This window comes from Elephantulus edwardii, unplaced genomic scaffold (assembly GCF_000299155.1).
Source record: "Elephantulus edwardii isolate Elephantulus edwardi_28Jun2011 unplaced genomic scaffold, EleEdw1.0 scaffold00371, whole genome shotgun sequence".
NCBI classification, from domain to species: Eukaryota; Metazoa; Chordata; class Mammalia; order Macroscelidea; family Macroscelididae; genus Elephantulus; species Elephantulus edwardii.
This window is the reverse complement of record NW_006400121.1, coordinates 1,686,896-1,712,546: the sequence shown is the minus strand read 5'-3', so window position 1 is coordinate 1,712,546 and position 25,651 is coordinate 1,686,896. Positions and strand designations below refer to the sequence as shown.

At 38.3% G+C, this 25,651-nt stretch overlaps 1 pseudogene; it reads right to left on the bottom strand.

The window, feature by feature from the left end:
• Nucleotides 1–360: 360 nt before the first annotated feature.
• Nucleotides 361–25,651, bottom strand: part of LOC102846105 — a 125,396-nt pseudogene continuing 100,105 nt past the window's right edge.

The window sequence follows — 25,651 nt, the reverse complement described above, 5'->3', positions numbered from 1 at the left end:
AGGGGCCTTAGGGTGTGGAAGCAACACAAGAACAAGGCTTAACAAAGGTTCATAAAAGCATTATAACAGAATGTGAGAGAAGTATGTTGGGAAAGAGAATAACTCTTGAGACAAGAAGCATATTAAAGCCTGAGGTAACTAGGTGATGCAGGTAACACAAATCGAGGCATGCTGGATCCATCCTGGCTGTTGACTGAGAAGCTGGTGCCCAGAGCTAGGAACATGAAAAGGACTGTGGGTCACAGGACCCATGAAAATGTGGCTGGAGATAGGATCAGCCCTGGGAGTGAGGCCTCCAAGGTGACTCCAGTGGCAAGACAGTGAGGGGAATGTCTGTGGTTCTCATTCAGGAATACGTAATCAGCTGCAATCACTCTCGGATATTTTAGTGTCATCTTTGTCAAGTGATTTGAAGGCACAGAATATGACATCGAGCCTCACCAGGCAGCTGGTCAAAATCCACATCTTCTCCCTCCACCAAATAGCATTAGATGGTCGGATTGTAGAGATGTTAATTCAGATGGAAGTTTGCTGTCTCAAAAGCCTCTGGGAGTTCTCTGCTGCAGATGGTCCCTGCACAGTCAACACCAAACTATTTGTATATGGCCTGCCACTTTTTATATTGTCTCATAGACACTTGAATTTCTCGAAGTCCAGCTTGACCGTGGTATCAATATCCATCACAGCCTCCATGTTTTGACAAGTGTCAAAGCCAAAACCATCTGTCTTCAGATCAGGATTAGCAGATCACAATTTTGTTGAAAATGTTCAGGAATTTTGTGGCGCTGACCTCCATGTCATCATCTTCAGCCAACTGGACAAACGGTCTCTGGAACTGCTGAACCTTCTCACTCTCCTGGGCCTCAATGTCGAATAAATGGGTGCATGGGGGCCAAGACTCTGGGCTGGACTCTGTGAAGAAGAATATGGGATCAGGATTGTAAGAAGACTCGTCAACAACGTGCTTTATGCAGATGATACAACTTTGCTTACTAAAAATTAGGAGGACTGAAAATTCTGCAGAAGATCAAAGACTAGTAGAATTCAAATATGGATTGTATCTCAATATCATGAAGACAAAATCCTCACCACTGGACCAATAAACAACACCGTGATAAATGAAGAAAAGATGAAATTATTAATGATTTTTGTCTTACTTAGATTGTTAAGCAGCACTCTTGGTCTTGACAATCTAAAGACAAAGACTTGTATAGCAGTGGGCAAGTCAGCTGTCAAGGACTTCTCTAAATTACTGAAGAGCAATAATGTCAGTGTATAGATTAAGGTGTGCCTGATTCAGGCCTTGGTCTTTTCGATCACTCGCTATGTTGCTGAAAGCTGAACAATGAATAAGGATGGCAGAGAAGAATTGATGTTGTTCAACTATGATATTGAGAAGAATACTGAATATTTCATGTACTGCCAAAAGAACAAATAGATATGTCTTGGAAAAGATGTGTCCAGAGTCATCTTTAGAGCTTCGTCTCACACATTTTGGGCATATTGCTTACAGAGGCTATTCCTTAGAGAGAGGTATCATGCTGGAATAGTCAGGGTAAAGTAAAGGAGAATAAGACATTCCAGCAGATGGACTGACACAGTAACTGAAACAATGGGCTTAACTGTGTCAGAAATGATGAGGATGGCACAGGATAGGACAGAGTGCAGATCTGTTGTTCATAGGGTCACTACGAGTCATACACAACTTGATGGCACCTACCAACAACAACACTTAGAGAGACCCTTAGAAGACATAGATGATGCTGGAAAAGGGATGCTAATTTGTTCTTTTTTTAAAGTTTTTTTATTTTGTTTTGTTTTGTTCTGGAATAGCTAAGACTTTTTTTATAATTTTTATTTATTTATTTATTCTTTTTATGTGTGTACCATCAAATTGGATCTGACTGGTACAGGAGGCGATTGTTCCTCCTTCTTCAGCAGAGCATCTGGTGGATTTGAACCACGCACCTCTGGGATTGCAGTGCAGTTTCCTGCCACTAGGCCACCAGAGCTCACCGCTAATTTGTTCTAAATGAGTCTCACATAATTAAGAAAAATAAAGATAGAAAAATTACACAAAACTAATTTTAATTCAGTAACGAAAGAATGCCCAGATAGTCAGATATCTAAAGATAGAATTAATTATGTGGGAAAAGAAAAATTCATCGAAGTAAGAAGGTGGAATTAATATCCAAGGAGGTACAACTGGTCAATACAGGGGGGCAGAAATGGTGAGGGAGACCCTTAGTAAAATGAATTGGCACAATAGCTATAGTGATCAATTCAAACATGTCCACCATCATGAGGATTATACAGGACTAGATAACATTTTGTTACATTAGACATAACAAAAGCCAACTGTTGTTGTTATGTGCTGTCAAATCACCTGTCACTCATCACAACCCTATGCACAATAGCCCTAAACCCTGCTCTATTCTGTGCCACTCTTATTGTCTCTGACACACCTATCCCTACTACTCCAGTCACTGAATGAGCCCACCTCATCGAGGGTCTTTCTCTCTTACACTGTCCCTTCAGCCCCCCAAGCATGACATCCCTCTCCAAGGACTAATCCCATCTGCAACATGTCCAAAGTATGTCAGACGGAGCTTCAGAATCCTTGCCAATGTGGAGCAGCCTGGCTTCTCCACAATGAACTTGCTTGTTTTTCTAGCAGTCCCTGCTGTATTTAATACTCTTCTCCAGCACCCTGTTTTTCTATTAGTGGGAAAAGCCAACTAGATGGCAATTATTTGTGTGTGTGTGTGTGTGTGTGTGTGTATGTGTAAGAGAGAGGGAGAGAAAGAGAGAGTGCGTGTACTATGGTGGTCTAATGGGTATGGAATTTTACTCCCAATCAAAAGGAAAGAGGTTCAAATCTACCAGCTGCTCCAAAGGAAAAAGATGAACAATCTCCTCCTGTGTGATTTACAGGAAACATCTGGAACCCGTATGGAGGGTCAGCTATTGACTCAGTTCTGACTCCACAGTTGGAGTGTGTATGTGTCCACTAACCCATCCATTTGTCTACCTTTCTACGAAAGCAGAAACCTACAATTACATTTTAGGTGTTTTTCTGTGACATCACCTCTTCCATTGCTCCAACCCTTCAATAAATTCTACTTGCTGTACAGGGGACTTTGGGGAGTGAATGATCTAAGCAGAGCTCAATAAGGAAAAGACAACATGTGGGGAAATCAGAATGCAGAGTAGAGTTGGAAAATTCAGAGAAAATAACAACTCACAGTCAATGGTGATGGAAAATAAATGAAAGGCTCCCACAACTAACAAGAAATATTAAAAGTTAAACACAAAATGGAGGATTTAAGGTAAATTATCTTGAAATTTCAGATGATCATAGTGGTTTATATATCAAGGTTACTAGTCATTTATTCATAACTTTCTGAACAAATATTATGTGTCAATCACTGTTCAAAGCTTTAACTAACGAGTATAGTGCGTGGCACAGTGTATTCAGAGCACAGTGAGGGAGGGAAGTCAAACAAACTACTCATCCCTCAGTGGCTGGGAAGACTTTGCTGGTGACAACTTGAGAGGTAACATGATCTGACTTCTCGTTTAACAGCTTTCTGAACCCACTGTTAAAAATAGTCCAAAATACAAAAAAGGAAGTAGAGACACCAGTCTGAAGGCCAAATATCATCTAGGAGACAAATTGTGAGAGGCATGTGGAGTTAACGAGGGATGTGGTGAGAAGTGACAGAGGATTCAGATATTTTGAAAACAAGAATGTCAGGATATGTTGTGGGTGTGAAAGATTTGAGTAAGACTCCAAGAATTTTAGCTGTGCAGCTGGAAAAAAGGAAATAGAGTCTGATTTGCAAATTGTGTTGTATTATCATGTGCCGTCAAGTTAGAACAGACTCATAGTGGACCCTTCTGTGGATTTCAGAGGCTAGACATACCACAGGGAGAGATTACTTATCTCTCTCACACTGAATGGCTGGGGGATTTGCTTTTGCATTAGCAACACAACTCCTTGCTACTAAGCTCCCAGAGTTCCCTAATTAATGTTTTATACTCCTTTAAACTCTACAGAGGTAAAACTTAAACAGGACAAGTGACAACAGAATTTATGAGAAGTTTTCACCCACATAAACTGTTTCTTTCCCCATTCTTACATTGAAGCATTACAAGAGAGAGAAAAATGTTTTTCTGTTTCAGTCTGCTAAGAATTAAGACCTAACTGTCTTTTAAACAGTACTTGAATTGCAAATGCTAACACTATTTTCATTAAGTATAACTAACTTATTTTATTTTTATTTTAAATCGCTTTTGAGCAGATCTTCATTATCTACCATTCTCTCATATGGAGGAAAACTGCCTTTTCTTAAAAATAGCCTATTAAATTTGCAAGGTCCTTTAACTATGATTAAAGTAACCCAGAAATCTTGATAATAAGGCATAGACTCTGCATTAATTCTGCAACGGAGAGAAAAAGAGAGGAAGGGCTTGGAATGCATTAACTCAGACTCTGTATCACCACTCAAGGCAAACTAACATCCAGAAAGGCTTTGGAATGTATAAGCCAAAACCAAACAGGTTGTAACTGAATTGATACTGAATAAAGAGTATTTGTGGCTGAGTGTGTCACATCTTGCATTCTTCAATAGTTCAATCCCATTAATCACTCCTCAGGAGAAAAATAGCTAGTATTTCCTTAAAGATCTTTAGCCACAAAAACACAAGTGAGGGTTGCTATGAGTTAGAATCAGCTGTGGGCAGAGATCTCTACAGAAGCAGATCACCAAGAGGTATTCTCCCCCTGAAACAACTAAGTCAGTTTGAACCACCAGCCTTTAGATTAGAAGTTAAATACAAACTATTTGCACCACCTAGTGACCTTAAGATTTTCCTTACTGTGATTTCAGAAGTAGTTAGATTGCCAGTTCTTCCTTGTAAGGCAAGCACGCACCTGTGCAAAACACCAACCTTGCAGTTACTGACTGTAAATTATTTTGTAATTTTTAAACTAACAGTTAAAAAATGCAATGTATGTGAATTTTATATGCAAACCAATATAAAATTAAAAATTATGTAAAAAACAAATTACATAATAAAATGAAGGTGAGAGAATGTTTAAGTCATTTTTAAAATAAAAGCTTTTAATGAAAGTATTTGTTGCCATTGTTTTTAAGTGCCATCGAGTGTCAAGTCATAGTGGCCCTATGTACAATAACTCTAAGCGTTGCCCTATCCTGGGCCGGTCTCACTTCCTCTGACACACCTATCCCCATTACACCAGTTACTGTGTCAATTCATCTCATCCAAAGTCTTCCTGTCTTGTGCTATCTCTCCACTCTTCCAAGTATGATGTCCTTCTCCAAGGACTGTGCCATCCTGGCCACATGTACAATGTAAGTTAGAGCTTCAAAATCCTTGCCTCCAAGGGGCAGCTTCAGACCAGTCTGTTCCCGTGGTAGTCCATGGTATAGTCAATACTCTTGGCTCACACCCCCACTCAAAGCCATCAATTCTTCTTCTATCATCCTTAGTCATTGTATTAATGTAGATATGCACACATTCTCCCACAGGAGGATGTATGAAGAAGAGTTCCAAGGATACCCAGCCTTCCACATGCCTGTCCTTCCCAGTTCCAACCTCATCCCCACTGACAGGTGCCTAACTCTAATCATTATTGTTTTTATTGTTTCAGTTATTTTATATACTATATTCATTACACCATTGTCACACAAATGTTTAACTCTCCTTTAAGTATTTCTTGGACTCTTTTAAACCTTAGAGAAGCTCTGGTGGCTTATTGTTAAGAAGCTGTGCTACAATTTCAAAGGTATGGGGTTCAAATCCACCAACTGCTCCACAGGAGAATGATGGGAAATCTCCTCCTGTGCAAAAACCGCGAGAGGGTTAGCTATGGGTTGGTTCCCACATGATGGTACACAACAACAAGGAAAGTCTGTAGACTATTCTGGGAACCATGTTTTTAACTACATTAATATAAAACACTTAAACTAAAAAAATGCCCAAACTGTTTCTACTCAGCTCTCAAGTGAACCAATAAACACATGTAAGCTTCATGTTACAATACTGAAAGCTCTTTTGGGTAATTTATTGAGCGACCCAGAAAGCATCAAAAGAATATAGAAAGACTACACAGTCATTATACTAGAAAGAATTGACTGACATTGAAAAATTTCAGGAAGTACCATACGAACAGGAATCAATGGTAAAGAAGGAGGAAGTAGAAGCTGCATTGAAGAAATTGGCAAAAAAATAAAGCCCCATTAATGTATGGGATACCAACTGACTTGTTTCAATTAACAGATGCAGCCTTGAATGCACTCACCAGTCTATGACAGGAAATTTGGAGAACAGCTGTCTGGCCAACAGATTGGGAGAGGTCCATATTTGTTTCCATTCCCAAGAAAAGTGATCTAACTTAATGTGAAAACTATCAAACAACAACACTGATATCACATGCAAGCAAAATACTGCTGAAGATCATTTGTAAAGGCTGGAACAATATTTAGATAAGGAATTGCCAGAAGTTCAAGCTGGATTTAGAAGAGGCCATGGCACCACGTATATCGTTGATGATGTCAGATGGATCCTGGCTGAAAGTAAGAAATGTCTATTCATGCTTTATTGACTATGCAAAGGCATTTGACAGTGTGAGTCATAACAAGTTGTGGCTGACATTGAGAATGAAGATCCCAGAGCACTTGATTGTGCTAATGCAGAACCTATACCTGGACCAGGAGGCTGCTGTGAGAACAGAGCAAGGAAACACTGTGTGGCTTGGAATTTGAAAGGAGTGTGCCAGGATTGTATTCTCACTGCATACCTATTCAATCTGTATGCTCAGGAAACTATCCAAGAAGCTGGACTCTATGTGGAGAAGTGTAGCATCAGAATTGGAGGGAGACTCATCAACAACCTATGTTACGCAAATGACGGAACCTTGCTTGCTTATAAGGAGAAGGATTTGAAACACTTGTTGCAGAAGATCAAGGAATATAGCTTTTGGTATGGATTGCATCTCAATGACAAGAAAACAAAGATACTTACCACTGGACCAATAGACAGTGTCATGATGGATGAAGAGGAGATTGAAACTGTCAACAACTTCACCTTGCTTGGATCCACAATTAACACCCATGGTATGAACAGTCAGGAAATAAGGAGAAGTATTGAACTAGGAAAATCTGCAGTTAAGGACCTTTCCAAATTGTTGAGGAGTAATGATGTCAGTTTGAGGACTAAAGTATGTCTGATTCAGGCCACAGTATTTCTGATTACTTGTTATGCATCCGTGAGTTGGACAATGAATAAGGATGACAGGAAAAGAATTGACGCCTTTGAGCTGTGGTGTTGGAGAAAAGCACTGAACATACCATGGATGACCAAGAGAAAAAACAGCTATGTCTTGGAGAGGGTTCTTTGAAAGCAAGAATGATGAGGCTTCACCTTACATAATTTGGTAATGTTGCTAGGAGATGCTGTTCCTCGGAGAAGGACATGCGAAGTGTAGAGGATAGGTGAAGGAGAGGAAGCCCCTCAAGCAGGTGGATAGACATGGTGATGGCTGCAATGGGCTGTTGTGTGTCAGCAAGTGTGAGGATGGCACAGGATAGAACAGGGTTCAGATATTTTGCTCTTAGGGTCACTATGAGCCATACTCAACTAGACAACACCTAACAACAGCAACAATATAAAACATTTGAGATTATAGAAGACTTTTATAACACTGGAATGTAGTTACAGGTTCACATTTTTAGGTGCCCTTAGAGAAAAGGTTCTTACTGACTTCTACTTTTTAATATTTGAACTCTAGTTCAAACTACAAGACTTATAGCTACTGTTGTTGTTGTCATGTGCCATCAAGTTACGTGTAACTCATAGCGACCCTGTGTACAGTAGCTCTGAACCTACTGTACTTGAGTCCATTATTGCAGACACGGTGTCAGCCCACCTCATTTAGTACTTTCCTTTTATTCACTGACCCTTCACATTACCAAGTACAATACTCAGAGTCCATCAAATGAAGTCTTGACATCTTTGTTTCTAATACTCTAGCTGTACTTCTTGCAAATCAGATTTTTTTGCTCTTCTAACAATCTATGGTATATTCATCACCAGCACTGTAATTCAAAGGCATCGAGCCTTTTTTAGTCTTCTTTATTCATTGTCCAACTTTTACATACATTTGAGGTGATTGAAAATATTGTGGCTGTAGCTACTATAATAATTTTTTCTTTTTTAAAAAATTTTTTAAAAGATACTTTAAAGAGGTCTTTTGTATCAGATTTGCCCAGTGTAATGTGTCATTTGATTTTTGCGACTTTTGCTTCCATGGAGTTTTTAACTGACCAATTTTTTTCATAAATAGTTTACCAGATTCTTCTTCCAAGCCTGCCTTACTCTAAAGTTCTGCTGAAACCTGCTTATTATGGACAACCCTACCAGCAAGTAAAATATATGTAGCACAACACCTCCCTTTTGCTTCCTGCATCACAATAACACAGAACCCACTGTAGTTTAACAAATTTACAGATGAGGAGTGGTGGAAAATACCAGTAGTGCAAAAATTCTTTCTGGAAATGAATGAAGAATATAATACTTGAGAGGGTGGAGGAGAAGAAGATTGTGGATGAGATAGACTGACTCAGTGACTAGGGTAATGGAGGTGGGTGTTGGAGACAATGAGGTTGGCTCAGGATAGGACAAAGTTCCCAGCTATTGCACGTAGGGTCACTATGAATTGCAAGCAACTCAACAGCACATAACAACAACAACAACATGATAATATATATGAGAGAATATTTCACATACTCTAATATATAAAAGCTATGCCAACTATAAACAGATTAAAATAATTTCCTATCATAGCTGATGGTGAGATTAATATATGCCATAATGGGTGTTATTTCTTGGTGAGGTTAATATATATACTATAAAGACTCATAGGACAGCGCCGTGGGCTTACAGAAGCTGTAAATCTTTATGAAAACAGACTTTCATATTTTTCCCACAAAACAGCTGGTGAATTTTAATTACTAATCTTTCAGCTAACAGTCCAGTGCTTAACCAATGCACCACAGAACTCCTGTGTGTGTTTGTGTGTGTGTGTTGTACACAGCCATACTTTAGCTCTTTTCTATTTCTCTCTGATATTTTTAAAGAATATGACAGAAAGCTTCTGTCCACAGCTTTCAAGATAAAAGAAGATTCACATTCTGGCTGATACTGCAGGGTCTAATAAAATCCAAGATCTCAGGTTTCTAAGTTTGATATGTTCAGAAATTTTATGTTTCCTTTAACTTTTTGGTCTGTCAGCTATAAGTTGAGCACAGAAATGACAACCATGTTCAGGAGAAGAATGAAAATAAATGTGTTTTTTTGTCTCTACAGTGAATATTATCTGTGTTATTATCAAAAGGAATAAGAGCTATTTTATGGAACTGACTTGATGATCTTGACTTGGTTTGGAGGTTGTAAATTATGGAAATAAAAGAGTAGTTATAATCCAAGGATGACCCAGGCCGAGTCTATGTTCACATTATAATCGTTGACTCTGGCACTTATGTGCTACATATAACATAAAATTACCAGGACATTTTTCTACTTAATAATTTTCCTTTTAAAAGAAACACCAAATTTGTCTCTCTAGATGGTAAAAATTCCTAAATTTTAGATTCTAAAAGAATTACTAAATTCCTTTTCAACACTATTCTGCTTTTCTTTAAGACAAAATATTACATTGCCATCAGTTAAATCTTTTATTAAACTCTTCTGGAAATAAAATTTAATATATATTAGAGAATAAAGTTAGAATAAATTTGTAGGTTGGATTTTTATTAATTCAATTAAAATTATTTAATACAAACTTATTCCTTCTAAAATACACTGAATAATGTATAACCAATGCACACAAGTCTATGAGGCACTGGTGGTTCAATGATAGCATTTTCACCTCCTATACAAAAGACAGCAATTTAAAAGATGAATTGCATTGGGAAAGTCTGCTGTCAGCACTCTCTTCAAAGTACTGAAGAGCAACAATGTCAGTCTGGAGCCTAAGGTGTGCCTGATACATGCCATGATCTTTCCAATTACTTGCTATGCATCAGAGAGCTGGACAATGAGTAGGGATGATAGAAGGAGAATTGATATCTTTGAGTTCTGGTGTTGGAGAAGAGTATTGAATATACAATGGACTGCTAAGAGAACACACATGTTCATCCTGCAAAGGGTTAAACCAGGCTGCTCCTTAGAGTCAAGGATTCTGTAGCTTTATCAGACATACTTTGGACATGTTGCCAGGAAGGACGAGTCCTTGGAGAGGGACGCCATACTTGGGAGGGTGGAGGGACAGTGCAGCAGAGAAAGACCCTCTATGAGGTGGATTGATTCAGTGATTGGGGTAATAGGAGTGGGAGTGTCAGAGACAAGGAGATTGACCCAGCATAGGTCAGGGTTTAGGGCTGTTGTACGTAGATTCTCTGAGTCACAGGTGACTTGAAGGTGCATAGCAACAACATATAAGAGACCTAGGTTCTATTTCTAATCAATACACCTCAAGCACAGCCAATACACCTCTATCAGAGAATTTTTTTACATTGATATTATGCTGAACAGATTTCAGCCACGCTTCCAGGATGAGATGAGCTGAGAAGAAAAAGACTTGCCAATCTAATTCTGAAACTCAGCCAGTCAAAACCCTATGGATCCCAATGGTCTAGTATCTAAACAAGCATATTAATGGCATAACATTTTATTCTACGGTGTATTGGTCACCATGTGTCAAGTGCCAAATTGATGATAACTAGCAACAACAGATGGGTTCTTTGCATGTTTTGATTATAAACAATAGAAAATCTGAGTCAGAATGGTTTAAACACAAGAACATCTATTGTTTATAAGCAAGACTGAATGAGACAATCTCCATGGTTGTTTCAAAATGGCATAAAGAATGGAGATGCCATCATTCTGGTTTTTTTACCTCAGTTTTATCACAGCAAGGTGGCCATTGCAACAGCAGGCCCTCAGGCCCATATGCAATAAAGTACAACACTGGAAAGAACATTTTTCTTTTGCTTCTTTGTCTTTTCAGATTAGAAAATCTCTCATAGAAATCCTAGCAGCCTTCTCCTTATTTATCATTCACCAAAACTCTATTTCATACCCAGCTCACACAAATATTGGTGATGAAGAATTCTCATGATGCCATTACACTAGTTATAACAGATTCATAACATGGGCATAATGTTACTCAAATAATATCCAGATTTTATGGACAAGGTAAGTAAGAAAAGCATACAGTATCTGCATCTTATAATATTTTAATGTATGTGGTACTATATACACATATAGCTAAGTGCTATATATGGATACAACCCTGCTTGCTGAAACTGAGGAGGACCTGAAGCACTTGCTGCAGAGGGTCAAGGACTGCAGCCTCCAATATGTATTGAGGTTCAATGTCAAGAAGACAAAAATTCTCACCACTGGACCAACTGGCAGCATCAGGATAGATGGTGAAGAGATTAAGATTGTTCACAGCTTCAGTTTGCTTGGCTCCACAGTCAACACTCTCAGCACCAGCAGCCAGGAAATCAAAAAATGTATTGCGATGGGAAATTCTGCTGTTAGGGACCTCTCAAGTACTAAAGAGCAATGGTGCCTCTTTGGAGACCAAGTGCATCTGATACAGGCCATGGTCTTTGCTATCACTTGTTATGCATCAGAGAGTTGGACAATGACTAAGGAGGCGAGAAGGAGACTTGATGCCTTTGAGCTTTGATGCTGGAGAAGAGAATTGAGGGTACCATGGACTGCTAGGAAAACAAACAGATTCATCCTGGAAAGAGTCAAACTGGGCTGCTTCTTGGAGGCAAGGATTCTGAGGCTCCATCTAACATACTTTGGATATGTTGCAAGAAGGGACAGGTCCATGGAGAAGGACATCATGCTTGGTAGGGTGGAGGGACAGCGCAGGAGGGGAAGACCCTCTATGAGGTGGATTGATTCAGTGACTGGGTTAATCGGGATGGGTGTGTCAGAGATGGTACGATTGGCACAAGACAGAGCAGAGTTTAGGTCTGTTGTACATAGGATCACTATGAGTCACAAGCTACTCAATGGCACATAACAACAACAACAACATACATGGATTTTAATATATTCCTTAAAACCTCGGTGCCTATGTACTGCCTTTGAGTCAGTTTCAACACTGTAAAACAAAGTAGAACTACCCCATAGGGTTTCTAAGGCTTTCAGTCTTAGAAAGCAAACTGCCTCATTTTTCTCCCACAAGGTAGTCCCTGTGTTCCAACAACTAACCATTGGTTAGCAGCTAAATGCATTAAATATAACACCATCAAGACTCCTTTTGTGCATATACTTAAAATTCATAAACAAAGAAAGTGTATCTTTAGAACGTCTAGTGATTTTTCAAGGCTGTACTACTACCTATTAGCTACCGAAGCTGACATGAGGTCTAACTGACCACAAAGTATTCACCTACCCTGAAGCCTCTGACAGGGCCTCATCATGAAGAAAATAATGGCTCAGGTTACAGTGACTTGAAAGTCAGTGGTTTCAGATTCTGATTGCTAAGATATAATTAAAATTTAGACTGTTCCTGGGGAAAGATGCTCATGTATCTCTTCTGTGTATCCTCTCCACAGCAATATGTTTTCATACTTCCAAAGAAATACTCTCTCTGAAGTTGTGGTGACAGGAACCATCAGTTGCAGAGAAGAAAAATTATTATCCATTCTAGTCTCTCCATAAACTGGAATCGTGTGTCTTGAGACCAGGACACATCATATGTCATAGATGGCAAACATTTTTTTATTATTTGAGAGTCTCATAATTGTTTATTGACTCATCCCTAGCTTTGCCTCACTTCTGCTTTAGAAGAAACTATTTTTCTATAATTTAGTGGTAAATGATTTTTGAATAATGAGAACTCAGAGGGAGGAAAGAGGAAGTTATATGAAGCGAGACAAATAATTGAAGATGCTCATAATGCAAGTAATTTTTCTCCAGAAATAGCACATGCTGAATTACCTGCCTTTTAAGTTAGAAAATAAAAAAAAATAAAATCTAACACTGAGGCACTATATTGTCTTAAAATGTTTTTTTTCATTATTAAGTGGAAGTGCAGCTGTTACTCTCAGAAAATTAAATAGTAGCAAAATTTAATGTTCCCAACAAAATGCTAATTATATAAGTATGTGTGTGTGCTTCCTTATTAAAGTTTCCTCTTCTATGTTTTATCTTTTGTCTATAATCTTCCATATAAAAGATATGTGTGCGTGTGTGTGTGTGTGTGTGTGTGTGTCCATATTTCTAAGCTTACAACATATTAGTTTAGAGTAAATGTTTACTTTAAGAATGCTTTTCATTCCAACTGTCAAATGCAATTGTATTTTGGTGAGTAGAAGCAATGACATAAATATTACTTTTTGTATTATTATTTTTATTGGGAATTATAAATAAATGATCTTATCATTATTTTTATTCATTAATTGATATTTAGTTTAATAACAGCTCTCTCATTTTCTTTTTCCTTAAATTGTTATTAGTAAAATTGTTTTAAGAAAACTGTGTGCTTTGACATACTGACTTATAAGATTTTCAAAAGATGGTTCAAAATCAGAAAATGTGTAAGTCAGGGATGAATTCTATTTCCATACCTTTTCAATTTATATGTGGAACAGATCATTCAGGACGCTGAGCTTTATGAAGTGGAAGGAGGAATCAGGATTGGAGGAAGACTCATAAACAACTGGCACTAGGCAGATGACACAACCTTGCTTGCCAAAACTGAGGAGACTTGAGGTATTTGCTACAGAAGTTTAGGACTGCAGCCTTCAATATGAACTGAAGTTTAACATCAAGAAAACAAAGATTCTCACCACTCAGCCACTGGTATTATCATAATAGAAAAGAGATTGAGATTGTTAACAGCTTTAGTGTGCTTGGTCCCACAATCAACACACTTGGTACGAGCAGACAGGAAATCAAAAGATGAATTGCATTGGGAAAGTCTACTGTCAGGGACCTTTCCACAGAGTACTGGGGAGCAACTGTGTCAGTCTAGAGACTAAAATACACCTTATCCACTCCATGGTCTTAGCAATTACTTGCTATGCATCAGAGGGCTGGACAATGATTAAAGATGATGGAAGAAGAATTTAAGTCTCTGAGTTGTGGTGCTGGAGTATTGAACACACCATGAACTGCCAAAAGGACAAACAGTTCTGTCCTGGAGAGGATTAAACCAGGCTGCTCTTTGAAGGCAAAGATTCTGAAGCTCTATCACACATATTTTGGGCACATGGCTAGGAGGAGCCAGTCCTTGCAGAGGGACATCATGCTTGGAAAGATGGAGGGACAGAGCAGGAGAGAAAGACCCCAGATAAGATAGATTGACACAGCAACTGGAGTAATGGGGGCACTTGTGTCAAAGACAGTGAGACTGGCCCAGGATAGAGCAGAGTTCACAGCTGTTGTACATAGGGTCACTATAAGTCACAATCAACTCAACAGTATATAAAGACAACATCAATGTTACATTATATTTTTTAATTGAAAATAGCCACATCATTGATCTGTTCAAATCCTTTCACCTTGACATTTACTAAAAAAATGAAAAATTACTCCAAGGGCAGAACTAGAGTTTGTCTTCAAGCATCTGTGGGAAACAGAAGGAATGAACTAAAAGCAAACTGTAATCTGAAATTATGAAAACATAAATTCCATTTTTCTATCATTTCTATGGCCAACAATTTTTCAATATATGCCAAGAAAACCTTTGGATTGGGGGTTTCACTTCTGATATAATAACAAATAGAATTTGTCTTTTTTTTCAATTTTCTATTTTTGTGTATATCCATTAGCTTAGAAATGTGCTTAACTGATATAGCACTGTCATAAATCTTGGATAAGTGTGGCGACAAAAATAAATAACAATATTTTGAGAACTTGGAATATTTCTTCAAGTATTTCTAATACGTACACAGTTCTATTTGGTCTACATAAAGACTTTACCTTTTAAAGTTTGACAGTTTACAAAGTACCACATGCTACATATTATTAACTCAGCCATTCTCACATAACTCCCCACACCCTTGAAATGGGTAGGCATTTAATCATTTCTACTCTATAGATGAAGGTGGAGTTGCAAGATAAAATATAATACCCATGATTTGTTTTAAAGTCCAGAATAAATCACAGGTATTGGGACTAAAGCCAACCACTTCTACCACTATACATGGTGTGATGTCAGGGGGGGAAAATGGTGAGCAAAATGCCTTAACATAAACACAGATGTAAAATCCTAGCAGTATCATCTGTTTTGTTTACAGAGACCTGCAATGCTGCTTCACACAAATACTTTCTTCAGCATACTCACATCAGATGCCTAAATCCTTCTGAAGCCACTGTTCAAAAATTTTTGATCTTCATAACTAATTCTTCCCTTGAATGGCACAATGCTTCTTTCCTTTGAAGTTATGTTTTCCATTTTTAAGCTATTTTAACATCATCAAAATTCTGTTTACATTTTCTATGCCTAGAAATTCAAAGTAAAAGGATCCCTCTATAACATTAACTTGGCTACATTTGTATCACTACTGATCAAAAGCTCATCATATGTTGTTGGTGTGTACTGTCCAGTCAGAAGTGAGTCATAGCTGACGCTCCAGTGGATTATCAGAGGCAGTAAATCACACTAGAAGAGAAGGCCCCTCTTTCTGCTGCTTTTGGGATTGCAGCACTTCTTACCACTAGGCCAAAGGGATCTTACTGCCAGTCCAAAGGGATCTTGTACAAATCCGTCAGCTGCTCTGTGAGAGAAGGGTGTGTAATCTCTTCCCATATGACTAACTGCCTTTAAAAACCTGTTGGGTGCAATAAAAGACCTAAAGAAACTGAGGGAAAAAAAAGTATCCTGTTCATAGGTAGGAAAACTAAGTATAGTAAACATGACAATCCTACCAAAAACAATCTATATGTTCAATGTAATCTCAATACAGATACCAAATTTCCTTTTTCAGGGAGATTGAAAGAGAAATTGTCAAATTTAATTGGAGAGGCAAGAGACCCCAAATAAGCAAAACACTTCTAAGAAACAAAAATGAGGTAGGAGGCATGGCACTCCCTGACCTCAAAAACCTACTACACAGCAGTAGTAACCAAAACAGAATGGTACTGGTACAGTAACAGGCATATAGATCAATGGAACAGAATTGAGAACCCAGAAATAGACCCAGCTATATATGATCAATTGATATTTGACAAGGAAATCAAAGCTATCAAATGAGGAAATGACAACCTCTAAAATGGTGCTGGCAAAGCTGGACTTCCTTTTGCAGAAAGATGAAACAGGATCCACCTCTCACACCATACACAAAAATCAACTCAAGGTAGATCAGAGACCTGAGAACAAAGCCCCAAACCACAAAGTTTACAAGAAATAGACTGGGATCAAGCTTAGAAGCACTACTCCAATATATAAAGAGACTGTGAAATACAACCAGAAATGCATAATCTAAAGAGGATAAAATAGATGCATGGGACCTACTAAAGATTAAATCCATGTGGACATCAAAAACTTTTCCTAAAAGGGTGAAAAGGGGGGAGCTCTAGTGGCCTAGTGGTAAGGAGCTGCAACTACAATCCCAGAGGTGCACGGTTCAAATCCACCAGATTCTCTGCCGAGGAAGGAGGGACAATCTCCTCCTGTACCAGTCAGATCTGATTTGATGGTACACTCATACAAAAACAATAAAATAAAATAAAAAAAAAAATTTAAGAGGGTGAAAAGAAAACTTACTGACTGGGAACAAACATTTGGCAAAGCCATCTCAGACAAGAGTCTCATAATAAAAGTTTACAGAATACTCTTGGACCTCCAAAAGGAAAAGACTGATAACCCAATTACAAAATGGGCAAAAGACATGGAAAGAATTTTCACAAAGGAAGATATATAGAAAGCCAGCAGATACTTGAAGAAATGCTCAAAATTACAGGTAGTAAAAGAGATGTAAATCAAAACCACGATGTGGTACCATCCTACTCTAGTAGCAGTGGCAAAGTTTAAAAAGACAACAAGTAATAAATGTTGGAGAGGATGTGGTAAGAAAAGGAATTCTTAAACACTTTTGGTGGGATTGTAGAATGTTACAACCATTCCAGAAGGCAGTTTGGCGCTTCCTCAAAAAAGTGAACATAGAAATTCCATATGACCCAGTAGTGATCCCACTACTTGAAATATACTCTGAGAAAATGAGAACTGAGTCACAGAGACTTGTACACCACTGTTCATAGCAGCATATTTCACCACTGCATGATAATGGAGTCAACCCAGATGTCCAGGGACAAACAAATGGATTGATAAATATTAAACATTCACAGAATGGAATACTACACAGCACATAGGAGAAATGATTTTGTAAATTATTGCCTAACTTGGGAGGGACTGGCGAACATTATGATGAGTGAACTAACTCAATTCCACAAGCAAAATATTATATAAAACCATTTTTTTGTAGAATAACTATGAAGATCCAATGGGGGGTGGGGAAGGGAAGAGGGTGGAAGCAGAAGGATGAGGATTTGCAGAAGGAAGGGAGAATTAATCATGGAGTTGTACAATTTGATGGGGTTGTGAGGGACATAGGAAGAATTTGGTCTGGAAAACAATATATTTGAACTTTGTAAACAAACTAGTGTGATTAAAGGAATTTAAAAAACAGAGGACATATATAGCCTCTCCTGTTGCACAGAATTAGGATTCAGAAAATAACACTTTGAACCTCAACAGAATAAATCTCATAGGTCAGCTAACAGAAAATATAATCCTTCTCCCTACCTCAAATGTTACCTGCCTACTTTCAAATAATAGCACAAAAGTAACAGGCAATGTTTCCTCCTCTTATTGTAGTCACCCCTTTCCTTATCAAACAACGTCACTCACTGCTCTACCTCAGGAGTATTCTACATCTGTGGCAACTCAGATTATTGCTGCTTGCAGACCAACTGGACTGGAGTCTATGTGCATGCCTTTTTAACTCCCGAAATCTTTATACTTACAGAAGACCAAGTTCAAAATGCTCTGTCCCCCTCATTAATGAAAAACAGGCCATTGTTGTCCCTATACTCCTGGGAGTGGGTCTTACAGCAGCCATAGGAAGAGATGTAAGGGGAATTGGACATCAAGCCACATTTACTACAAACTCTCTCCAAGAGTTAAATGACGATATTGAGTGAGTAGCATATTCATTTATTTCACTATAAAATCAGGTAGAATCCCTCACAGCAGTTACTCTCCAAAGCCGAGGAGCATTAAACTACTGAAAATGGAAAACTCTGCCTCTTTCTGGTAGAAGAGTATTATTATTATGTAAACCAATCAGTAGTATTCATAGGCAAGTTGAAAGAACTTCAAGAATGAATCCAGTGAAGTCGATGGGAAATAGGAAGTCAACAAGTTTTTCTCTCTTGAAAATTGGCTACCCTGGGTTCTCCCATTCCTCAGTCCTCTTACAGTAATTTTCTCAATGTTCGGTCCTTGCCTCATGTGATTTCTCTCTAGTTTTCTACAGAAGCAGATAAGAGCCTTTGACAACCACACTATCCACGAACTCCTCACATTATCCACTGAGTACCAACCATTACCCTCCACCATCACACCTACCAACTCTGTTGCCTAAAATCAACACCGTTTGCCCTTCCTTTAGCTCATCACCCCCATCCAGCTGGCAATAGTTACAAAAGAGAATCTCAACGGCCCAAATCAATATTAACAAAAGGCTGAACTAACTATTAGGACTACAGAGACCTTTCCTTCCTTTCCTAGAATGGCCACTGAAAAAAATCCAATCAGGAAGCTACAGCGGTGGCTGTTTCTCTATGTTAAGGATGTAAAACTGCTCTACCTCCTTTCCCAGAAATATTTCTCTGAGACCTCAGCCCACTTCCCTATCTTGTGAACCTGTGAACACCCCCTCCCCAAATCCCTCATAAGACAATATAAAATCCTTCTCTAACTTTTTGTGGGGACTGGTTTTCTGCTAAGAGCCAGGCTGGAAGTTTCTCCTCAATAAATTGTCTTTCTTGGCCTGAACTGAATTCTGTTCTTCCTCAGTGAACTTACAGTTCTAACTTTGTTATGAAATAGTTACACAAACTAGAGGAACTCCATTTCTTTTCAATTGTTATACTAGTTTATTAACAAAATTTGACTATATTGTTTTTCACACCAGATTCTTCCTATTTCCCTCACTCCCCCCATCAAATTCTACAACCCCATGATTAATCCCTACCCCTCCCACTCATCGTCATCGCTCTGCTTCCACTCCCCCCTTGGATCCTCATCTTCATTCTACAATAATTGTTTTACACAATATCTGTCCCTGTGGAACCGAGTTAATTCACTCAGCATAACGCTCTCTAGTTCCTCCCAAATTAGATAATAATTTACAAAATCATTTCTCCTAAATGCTGTGTAGTATTCCATTGTATGAATGTGCCATAACTTCTTAATCCATTAATTTGTGGCTGTTTCTAGCTGCTACGAGAGGAATTCCATTTGTACAAAGCAGGGTGAAGAGTTAAACTTAATTCTATAATCTGATGATAATTACATTCAAAATATTTGTCCTCTTTTTTACTGACTTATTTTGCTCAGCATTGACTTATTTTTATTAGGAAGCATTTTGCCCTTTTTATGCCCTTATGAATGTAATTGTCATCAATTATTAAAAGCTAAAGAAAGGTTTAAAAAAAGTCAGGGTGGTAATACCTTCTAAAGCTCAGGATTCCTTTCACTGGGAGCATCATAACTGGAAGATGAGGGCATATCATTGCTGGGAAGCATTGGCTGAGAAAAACTTGAGCAAAGTAAATGAAGAAAAAAGATTAACAGTCCAGTTATGTGACTCTCATCTGGTTTATAAGACATTATAAAGCTTCACATGTAAAATAAAGTTCTAACCCGTATATGTCTGATTTCTCCTTATTGTAATGTTTGCAGAACTTGAGTTGAAAATATTTTGTTACTTTTGCTTTATGTGTTTTATAGACAATGGAGTCTACTTGTTTTATATTTAAAAAATATAAAATTCATTGCCAGGTAGGAAAAACAATATTTCATATGAGATGGCAAGGATTTATACTGATTATTAAAAAAAGTTAAAGAGAAATATTCCTCTTGGATGTGAAACAACTTGACTTTTTATTTTATTATAACTCAATAGCTTCCTTAATTGTCAATTTTCACTACCCTTTCCCTAAGGAAAGGAAAATATATAAACTAAGCACTGGTCTATGCAATGCTGTACAGAGGTAACTCTGGTTGCTGTGATGCTAAACACTGACACTGATGTGCAAATGTGATAATGGTTACCTATGGTGAACAGTGTTTGGTGGAGCTTCCTGATTAAATCGAGCTTGGAAGCAGGAGTGGCATCCACTTCCAAAACGGCTTGCCTGCAGAAACTCTATGAACTTGGAGAAACGACCAAACTTATACAAGTGTCCAGGTCTTTCATTCGTAGGGTCGCTATGAGTAGTCTATGACTCGAGGGCACATAGCAACAACAAGAAGAAGCAAAACCAGAAAAGGATTGTAAGTGATTAGTTTCCTATCTACCCTCACCCCTAACACTCATACCTACATGCACAGGTATGCACACACATGAACGTGCATACACACACACATACACTAAAATTGGAGAATGGTATCTGAGTTGTGATATGTATTATATTAAAGACCCTAAACGTCATTAGCAGGCCTTTATATTAATACGTATGAGGTCTCACCCTACAAGTGGGTGGGTCAGATAAGACTACGCTATGCATATTTTCTCTGATTCTCTGCAAAGTATAAATCCTTTCTCTCTCTCCCTCTCTCCCTATCTCTCTCTCTCTCTCCACACACTCATACTGTCCTCATGGGACTGAATTAGTTCACTCAGCATAATGTTCTCCAGTCCCTCTCAAATAAGGTATTGATTTATAAAACTGTTGCTCCTGCATTCTGTATAGTATTCCATTGTGTGAATATACCATAGTTTCTCAATCCATTCCATTTTAGTTGGACATTTGGGTGGTTTCTATGTTCTTGTGATGGTGCGTAACACTGCTATGAACATTGGTGAACAAGTAACTGTGCCTCAGTTCTCATTTTCTCTGGGTATATTCCAAATAGTGGAATAATTGTGTCTTATGGAATTTCTATGTTCAGCTTTCTGAGAAAATGCCAAACTATCTTCCAGAGTGGTTGTGTCATTTAACAATCTTATTAACAGTGTATTAGAATTTCTATCTCGCCACAACCTCTCCAATATTTATTACCTGCTGCTCTGTTAAATTTTGACACTGCTACTGGGGTGAGATGGTATCTCATTGTGGTTTCGATTTGTGTCTCTCTTATTGCCAGTGATTTTGAGCATTTCTTCATGTGCCTTTTGACCATCCAAATATCTTCTTCTCTGAAAAGTCCTTACATGTCTTTTGCCCATATTGTAATTATATGATCATTCTTTTTCTTGTGGAGGCCCTGTAGGATTCTGTAAACTGTTGATAAGAGACCCTTGTTTGAAATGGTATTGCCAAATATTTGGTTTTTTGGTTCCCCCCTCCCCCCCAATCAGAATATTTTCTTTTCACTCTGCTTGAAAATGTTTTTGATGTGCACAGGGATTTAATCTTTAGAAGGTCTCATTCATCAATTTTATCCTTTCCAAATTGAGCATTTCTGGCTGTATTTGGCATTCTCTTTATACCATAAACTAGGACATCTAAACTTGATCTCAGTTTGTCTTTGATGAACTTTATTGTTTGAAGCTTTAGTTCTAGGTCTCTGGTCCATCTTGAGTTGATTTTTGTGTATGGTGTGATATGTAAATCCTGTTTCAGCTTTCTGCAGGAACCAGTCCAAGTTTGCTAGCACCATTTTTTAAAGATGTTGTCATTTCCCCACATGATAGGTTTTATTTCCTTGTCAAATATCAGTTGACTATAAGTAGCTTGATCCATTTCTGGGTTCTCAATTTTGTTCCATTGGTCCATGAACCTGTCATTGTACCAGTACCACGCTATTTTGGTAACTACTGCTGTGTAGTAGGTTTTGAGATCAGGGGGTGTTAAACCTCCCACCTCATGTTTGTTTTTCTGAAGTGATAAAGTCATTCATTCTTTTTGAAAATTTTGTACTGGTTTATTTACAATATTCATAAAGTTCATAGATATTGTCTCTCACACTGGATCTTTCCCCTTTTCTTTACCCATCTCTCCCTCCACCCATCCAATTGTGTGACCCTATGGTTTAGCCTCCTTCTATCCTCTTTGGCTCCTCCTACTTGTTCTACAATAATAAGCCATTCATTCTTGAAGAATAAAAGAGGAAAGCAGAGAAAACAACCCTGCCATTTCAATGTTCACAAATCATATCACCTGTCCCTCCTTTAATTCTTCATTCTCCAAGTCTGTGTGACCTCAAGCACAGAGTGCACAGTCACTTAGATATTGTCCTGTGGTGCACCCTCATGTGAAAGAGAGACAAAATCAGGCTATCCTGTGCCTAAATCCTAAGGATGTATCTATTCTGACATCTAGATGTGAACAGAATCAGGTTAATGAAATGATGTCAACTAAATGGTTTTATTTCCATGCATCTAATAAGCATACCCTAACCATTGATTTTTACGAGAGGTCATATCTCTAAAATGGTGAAGTTATGACCAAGGATTTTCCATATTTTAAACATCATTGTCAAGAAGTTGCACAGGTGTGCCTGCTGTAAATCATGAAACAAGACTGAAAATGAACACAGCACACCCTTTCTGCCACACACAATAAAGATTCCTTTCCTCAGGCTGTAAGCATCATTGTTTGCAGAGCACTTCAAGGCAAGCTAGAGAGGCGTGTTTGGAAAACAAAGGACTTTTTAATTGCTACTGACATGAATGAACTCTCTGAAACAACATCTGTGCTCTGAGATTACATTACAGGGCATGTGAGTTGGATACAAAGCATCTCCATAAAACGACAAAGCCAAAGAAGCCTTTTATTGTTTCTGAAAAATATTCCCAAGGCTAGGATGCCTAATTTCAATTCCTCTAGGATGCAGCAATCATGTGTTTACAGAACAAAATTGAAATCTTTGTATTTGCTCCAACTGATTAAAAAAAATCTGGGTAGACAGTTTGGGTAGTAGTAGTACAAAATAATTTGGCAAAGTGATTCTAATGCACAGCCTAAAATTTGGTTAGTAGCAATGATATCTGATTATTATAATATTGTCCTCAGAGGCTATTTTTCTTTCTTTCTTTCTATTCACAGAATGTCTGCTGCTGGGTATAAATTATGGATAAAAGAACTCATTTGGAGAAATATTGACCCTGTCATACTTCATAAGTTTATTACTACCCGGAGAGAAATGAACCTTGTGAAATTGTATCTGCTGAAATACAACCAAGATCCTTGTAAAGACAGAGCTCAAGGGGAAAGGAAGAGAAGGTTAAGGGGGGAAGAAGAAAATCATGAGTACTTAAGTAGAAAATAAAAATTACCATAGAGACCAGAATTGAGTGTAAAGACCAATGGACATTAAGGTAATTATTAAAATACTGTTTCTGTAATTCCATCCATCCAGTATCTTTACTTTAGAAACATAACTCTTTAGGAAGATAAGTATTTCCATCAATACTGCCTTCAAGATAGAAACATAGTGTATTTGCCCATAACTTTAATCAGATTCTGAAATAGTTCCTTCAAAAAACAAAAGGTTGAAAATCATTGTGTGGAGGATTAAAAACTACGGCAAAACCTTTGACCTTCCTTCCAAGGAGAAAATTCATTTAAACCCATAGCTTTCAAGTCACAACTCACTCATAAATGATAATTTACAGAATTTCTGCAGATGTAAATGGCAAGAAAAGAGACTAGCCATCTTTGTCTCATTGAGCTACTGGTGGTGGATTCCATCTGCCAGAAAGGTATGGATGTTGGGTTAACAGGGAAAGTCACCATGGAGATGAGATCTACTTTCTCTCCACTTGAAGCTTGAATGAGTTATTACTCCATAGATCACTAGTAAATGTCAGAAAAGTCACTTCAGTATCAGGCCCAGCCAGTCAAAGAGCAAGCAGATTCTTCTTTGATCTTTTATAGCTCTGAGTTGCTATCCTAAAACCAGTATTGTTTCTGAGAAGCACAAACCCTTTGAAGAGGGCCTGGAGGATGAGATGCTGTATGGAAAAAGAGATATGCCAAAAGCATCAGGCATTTGATGAATAATTCATATTTTAAATTGATTCTCCAATAACAACCAATCACCTACAATGAAATTAATTCCAACTCATACCAATATTATATATGCAGGGTAGATCTGCATTCTGTAGATTTCAAGGCTATCACTTTCTGAAGTTGATCACTATGTTCTTTTTTCAAGGTATATCTTGGTCATTTTACCATGCCAACTTTTGTTTTGTAGATAAGTATTTCTTTTTGCCACCCAGCGGCGTTCGTCCAAGCCCCAGTTGATAACAAATTGATCGGAGATGAATAATTAGGGTCCCTCCAGAACTTTTAATCCATAAAAACATGAACAAAATTAAATTATTGCTTTAGTTCATGAAGTTTCGGGATAAGTTGTGGAAAAATAGATAACACTAATCCCTTGTTTATAATGTTGCATCGTCAGCAGACATGAATCTGTTCAGGTCGATCAACCAGGTACCTGTCTTAAAAAGTTCTTAGTGTGGACTGGACTGCTCTCCTGCCTGGAGCAATAGACTGAGACCCTGCTACCTGGAATTCCCTGGCCCCTCTGCTTAGAGGCCTCAGCCCCTCCTCCTGGTGGCCAACACCTGAACATTTGAATCTCTGAATCAGCTGCTTGAAGGACCTGGCCCTGCATCTCCACCCATACATTCCCACCAGTCTCCTAGAAGCCCTGACCCACAGAATGAAGAACTTGGTCCTGCTGTTTGGACACCTTGCCTCCTGAAGAACAACCTACTGCTGCCCCTCTGAAATGAGCCAGGGATAGGAATATCACAGGTGGTCCTCTTTCCTCTATAGTCCCAGAGCTTGAGCTGCCTTTAGCCCTGGGCACCTTGGACATACTTAGCCAGCTATAGAAGTTGCCTGAGAGAGAAAGCTGTTAACTTATAGGACATATCTCTCCTCAACTGAAGCAAGTCTTCCTTTGAGTCAAAAGTTTAGGGAAAAAATGGTGCAACCCCTGTGGAAAGCGGTATGGCGCTTTCTCACCATTTGACCCAGCAATTCCACTACTGGGACTATACCCTGAAGAGACCATAACTGACATCCAAGTAGATATATGCACAACCATGTTTATTGTGGCTTTGTTCACAATAGCAAGGAGTTCGAAACAACCTAAGTGCCCATCAAAAAATGAATGGATAGAGAAGTTGTGGTATATTCACACAATGGAATACTATGCTACATTGAAAAACAAGGAACTCATGCAATATTATTCAAAATGGTCGACTCTGGAGAACATTATGCTGAGTGAAATATCCCAGTCACAAAAGGACAAATATTGCACGGTGCCACTGTTGTAAAAGAGGACTGAACTTGGGGTTGTCAGGAGACTGAGTAAGATGGGTTCAATAATGTATACTGC